Below are 6,464 nucleotides of genomic sequence, written 5' to 3'. Positions count from 1 at the left end.
TATTAACTTCTAAATAAGTGTCTCTATTCAAAAATGAATTTAAAACAAGAAAATATAATGGAGCTTAATAGCAACTATTATTTTAGATTGAAGATTTTTAGTGAATTTCACAGCTTAAATAAAGCTTTACTTCAATACTTTGGTGATCATTTAAAATGAGTATATAGCTTCTCAGTTCTCTGTATATAATTGGAATTTTTAGTGGAATTGATTAGCATTGAAGAGGAATAATCCAATTAGGAATGATCATTTTCATCTAGATGTTCTTAAATTTGAATCATCACTGTTCTCCCAAAATTTGTGTTAGCATTTTCCTAAACAGTAGGGAATAAAAATCACACAGTCAATTTGTAACAAGAAACATAAAAATTACAAGGAAGAAGATCACATGTAATAAATAATTCTACAGTGACTGCACTAAAGCTTAGACATACAGTCACTTTATAACTCTTTTCAATAGGGTCTATGGAAGGAAACAATCTGTCCCTCAGTTTGGTGGGCCTCTCTGGAATGTTCTCACATTTCTTGTCTGCTGAGATAAGTTCGTTTGATACATTTTTGGGGGCAAGGGGTAATTATGTTTATTGATTGATTGATTTTTCTAATGGAGGTACTGGGACTGAACCCAGGACCTCATGCATGCATGCTAAGCACACACTCTACCACTAAGCTATACCCTTCCCTCCTCATTTGATACTTTTTTTAAAGATCATGTTTTGAAAATATATTTAGTGTAAAACAATGCAAGGTAGATTATATTTGAAACTTCTGATTTAACAGCACATACAGTCTATAAAATAAAATTCTGACACTTTTTGTTAAAAATTTATCAATATGAATATGATGGATTATGTAACATCTTGTCTAATCAATTTTCTCCTAAGGTTTTAATTAGATTACCTTAAAATGCATGACAGAATTTCTGGTTATCTTATTCAAGTGATAAAGTTTTATTTCCCAAGAGCAAATGCCAGGCACTAAAAAACATTTGTTAATTGAAATTATTTTTGTTATGCTTTAAAGTTTGAGTGACTTTCTTTTTCAGTTGGCAACTCATTTGTTCAGTTTTAGAAAAAAGAAAGATGAATAGTACAAAAACATTCATATATACTTTCCTATATGTTGTAGATTTAAGTTTATACAATCAGGGTGTTTTATGTTTCTACATCTTTCTTATATATAAAACAGGGAGCTAATGTTTTAAACTCCTGACATACCACAAGATAATTTTCCCTCGATCTTTAACTTTGAGATAAAATACAGATATTTTGCTTCATCTTAATTGATATATCGCCTACTCAACACAATGCAGAATTTAATTCTCCTTCATTTTAATTTACAATAGAGTCAGGACAATCAATATTTGCTGAAAAACTTATAATTAATTTTCTTTCCCATTATAACTTTTCCAATGGACAAAAAGTAATTTTGCATTGAATTTGGGAGTTCCTATAATAGAATTTTGTGTGAAAAGAACTTCATTTTTCTTTTTTATAACACATTATTACACTGTACAAAGCACTCTCTCTTTTAACAATCCTCTGGGCTAATTACCCTTTTATTTTTTTTTTAACAGATTCAGAAAATGAGATTCACATAGAATAAATCCTAGGGCTATAATTCAAATTTTAGATACTTGTCTGTAGATCACACAAGTACTTCTGTGCAATTGCTACCTTTGCAGTCTTGAAGCAGTCTTCAAGTACCTCAGGGGGCCACTAAAAAGTTATGGAAAATCACTCAGGGTTGTTACTGGAGAAGAATAGACATTTATTGAAAGAATACTAGGTAACTTCTAAAAAGGGTAGGAGGATTGAGAACCTAGCTCAATGCCCTCCAGCCAGGAGCAAAGCCCAAGAACAAGAACAACAAACGCAAAACCAGAGGACTGGCCTGATGGGGAAGCCACTGCCCTTCCCACTGAGTGTTGAGTGCTGCAGTTTGCTCCCTGCTGGAAACATATCCAGCAGACCTTCCTGCTAACATAGAAGCAGCAAGAACTCCACTGCACAGATTCCTTTCATCAGGAGCTCCAGGACAAGGGAAATCTATGTGAATTACATCTCCTGGAGTAGTCAGAATTGAGGTCCTGACGAACTCCAAAACCAGGCTTAAGTCTGATGGGCAAAGCCTAGACACATAATGTGAACCCCTGAGCAGCGAGGGCTGAGGAGGGAGCAGGTGGCATTTTCACGTCCTACGGTGAGACACAAGATACGGTCAGATATCATAACTGAGTTCCTAAGATGTAGACAGAGGTGGACTCAGTTACTTCTGGGGTTTCTTTAGTAGTACTAGTAGTAGTAATACTAAAAAATAAAAAATAAGGGGTAGGAACTTTAAAAGGGTCTGAATAGGAGTGGTTAAAGAGGAAGTCTTTGCCCAGATATGGATTGTAGGAGAAAGACACTGTCTTTTACAATTAAGTGTGATGCTAGCTACACATATTTGTAGTTTTTCTTTGTCAGATTGAAAAAGGTCCCTTTTATTCCATGTCTGCTGAGAATTTTATTTTAAATCATAAATGGATGTTGAATTTTGGCAAATACTTTTTCCTCACCTATTGCTATGATCTTACGTTTTTATTTGTTTACTCTCTTAATGTAATGAGTTATGTTGGCTGGTTTTCAAATTTTTATATTTCTTTTTTAATTGAAGTATAGTATTTACAATGTTGTGTTAGTTTCTGATGTACAGCAAGTGATTCAATTTTACAGATATATACACATGTATTCTTTTTTATAGTTTTCCATTATAATTTATTACAGATATTGAGTATGGTTCTCTGTGTTTTATCATAGGAACTTGTTGTTTCTCTGTTTTATATATAGTAGTTTGTATCTGCTAATCCCAAACTCCTAATTTACCCATCCCTCACCCTTTCCCCCTTTGGTAACAATAAGTTTATGGGTCTCTTTCGGTTTTCTAAATAAGTTCATTTGTGTCATTTGTTTAAGATTCCACATTTAATTGATATAATGTGATATTTTTCTCTTTATGTCTTACTTCACTTAGTATGACAATCTCCAGGTCCATCCATGTTACTGCAAATGGCATTATTTCATTCTTTTTTATGGTTGAGTAGTATTCACATCTTTTTTATCCAGTCATCTGTTGGACATTTAGGTTGCTTTCATGTCTTGGCTACTGTAAATAGTTCTACTATGAAATTGGAGTTCTCTCTGTATGTATGCCCAGCAGTGGATTGCTGGATCATATGGTAGCTCTATTTTTAGTTTTTTAAGGAAACTTCATGCTGTTCTCCATAGCAGCTGCATCAATTTATATTCCCACCAGCAGTGTAGGAGGGTTCCCTTTTCTCAACACTCTCTCCAGCATTTATTATTTGTAGAATTTTTAATGATGGCCATTCTGAGGTGTAAGGTGATACCTCATTGTAGTTTTGATTTGTACTTATCTAAAAATTAGCAAAATTGAGCTTCTTTTCATGTGCCTGTTATGTATTCTTTGGAGAAATGTCTATTTAGGTCTTCAGCCCATTTTTTATTGTGTTCTAATGTTGTTGTTATTGAGTTGTATGAGCTTTTTGTGTATTTTGGAAATTTATCCCCTGTCAGTTTCATCATTTGCAAATATTTTCTCCCATTCCATAGGTAGTTTTTTGTTTTGTTTGTGGTTTCCTTTGCTGTGCAAAAGCTTGTAAGTTTGGTTAGGTCCCATTTGTTTATTTTTGCTTTTATTTCTATTGCCTTGAGAGACTGATCTAAGAAAACATTAAAACAGTTTATGTCAGAGAATGTTTGACCTGTGTTCTCTGTAGGAGTTTTATGGTGTCATGTCTTATATTTAAAGTCTTTAAGCCATTTTGAGTTTGTTTTTGTATATGGTGTGAGGGAGTGTTCTAACATCATTGATTTTTACGTCGCTAATATAACTCCTGATTGTGATTTTTTTTTTGTCTTCATATATTATTTCAATTTGCTAGTATTTCATTAAGAAATTTTACATCTATTTTTACGAGTCATACTGGTCTTTTTGCTATTATTATTTCTTTCTGGTGTCAAGAAATGCTGGCCTCCTAAAGTGAGATGCAAAGTGCTGCTTTATCTTAAATTTTCTGGAAGATATTTTTAAAAACTAGCATTAATTCTTCATGAAGCCACTGGGCCTGACATTTTCTTTTTCAGAAATGTTTTAGCTACAAATTTAGTAATACTTTTGTTATCTATTTCTTCTAAGGTAAGTTTTGGCAAGTTGAGTCTTTCAAGGAATTGATCCATTTCATCTAAGTTGTCAATAAGGATACTATACATTTCCCTCTAATCTTGATTTAAGTGTATTCTTCAGGTATGATGGGTTGTCTTTTCATTTTCATTTAATTCAAAATGTTTTCCATTTTTCCTTGAAACTTCTGCTTTGATCCATGTATCACGCATTTTGTAGAATGTTGTTTGCTTTTTAAATATTGTTAGGTGTATCAGATGGCGTTCTGCTACTTATTTTATGTTTAATTCTCTTTTTGTCAGAGAATATTGTTTGAGTAATTCTGATTCTTTTAAATTCAGTAAGATTTGTTTTGTGACCCAGAACGTGATCTTTCTTGGTGGATGAGGGTGTTGCTAAATTATGTGGATCAATGTTTCCTTGTGTGTTACGGTTTTATGCATTGGAGGGTATCTAGCACCTGGGGCTTCTTCCTACTAAATGTTATAACAATCATTTTGCAACCAAATTTCCCTCAAAAATTTTAAAATGCCTGTTGGGGACAGCAGTGCCTCCTATTAAAAATCACTGATTTAAAAAAACATGAATATTGCAATTATTTCATTAATTAGGTATTTTAGATGATTTAATTTACTTGTCTTCAACCCTATTTTTAACATCATAAACTGTGATAATTATTAATTCATTTTACTTTAATCAAATGTTAAAAAAGTAAATTCAGAATGAAATTACTTGGTAAATTGGTGTTTTCAGTTTCCTTTTCTGTCTGCGTGTGAATGTGTGTGTGCACACGTGTGTATGTACATGAGTACATGTTAGCGATTGTCAGTATTGGAGATTTTGTTTTTACTGTCATCATGGTCATATACATTTGCAGAATGAATAACAACTGCACAAACATTTGAAAAAAAAAATCTTCCTCCATATTTAAACTTTTTATTATGATGAAATTGATGTAGATTCCTTAAAGAAAATAATTACTTCTTAGTTTTTATCTAAGGGAATGTGGCTTGAACAAGCATCTTTTGATTGGTGGTGGTGGGCAAACTGTGAACAATTTGATAATCACTTAATAATGATAGCTTTTGAGGTAGCAATTTAGACCAGCTGCACTGGACTGTCTGGACCCATCATTATTTCTGTTCTGTGAAATAGGTCGTCATTATGGTTCACACAAACACACTGCTGTTTGTTCGTAACTAGAACAGTTCACCTGGGACAACAACAAAGGAGAAATCTACCATATTAAAATTCTTCATGCAGAGAGGACAGCTTGATCAAATATTATTATTAATGGAATTTTAAAACATTTCTCTCATTTTTCTGTCCAATAAATGGTGTTCCTATTTCCCTTACTGATGTGGATGGCCATGATTTGAAAAGTCACAAATAGTTCATCCCTCAGTTGAGGTAAGTATGCCTTAAAAGCTTGTATCAACCTGTACTCATAGAATTGATAGTAGTGATTTATAACTGGTTGATAATAAGTGACACAGATTTTTTCTAACATTCTCATATTCAAACTACAGAGAGTAGTGTAAGAACAGGACTCTTGATGACTATACAAATTAAAAAAAAAATAAGTTCTCTTGATCCACATACTTTTCTTCAGCTTCTCCAATAAATACAAGCAACCCAAATCAACAGCATTAGGGCAAATTCTGCTTTGCACACTAATAAATATCACCACATTTTATGGAACCAATTCATAGTAATAGTCCTACTGAAACATACTTTCTTGAGGGCTTGCTTTGTGCTAGATACTATGATTTATTATCTAATTTAATCTAGTCTTCACAATAAAACATGGGTTGATGCTGTATCTAACAAATGGAAGACCTAGAAATTAAAACCTGATCTGACTGTCACAGAAGCTTCCCTTCTGGTCAGTACTAACCATGTAGATGTTTTATCAATAGATAAATATTGTTTTGCTCTATCATTCTTCATTGAAGATTTTCACATTAATTGAATAGGAAAGTTTAGGTCTGGAAAGAAATAGAAAGTGCAAAACAGGAAGATAAATGAGATTGATTGCTTTAAAAGATTAGGGAAGTAATGGCAAATCTCTATATATGATTTTATGAGGCAGGATACAGGAAAAGAGGAATTGGAAAAAAAAAGTTACAGAATACAAAAAAAGAGAGATTCTAAATAAAGTCAAACTGCTTACATTACATAATTTTAGACTCTTAAAAAGTCAAGTTCTCAAACATACCCCAAACTCACCAGGGTGTAAAGCCTGTTCATGGCTTTCTAAGTAGTGTGAACTCTTCTTG

Source organism: Camelus ferus, chromosome 23 (genome assembly GCF_009834535.1).
Source record: "Camelus ferus isolate YT-003-E chromosome 23, BCGSAC_Cfer_1.0, whole genome shotgun sequence".
Classification (NCBI taxonomy): Eukaryota; Metazoa; Chordata; class Mammalia; order Artiodactyla; family Camelidae; genus Camelus; species Camelus ferus.
This window is presented reverse-complemented; position numbering follows the sequence as displayed.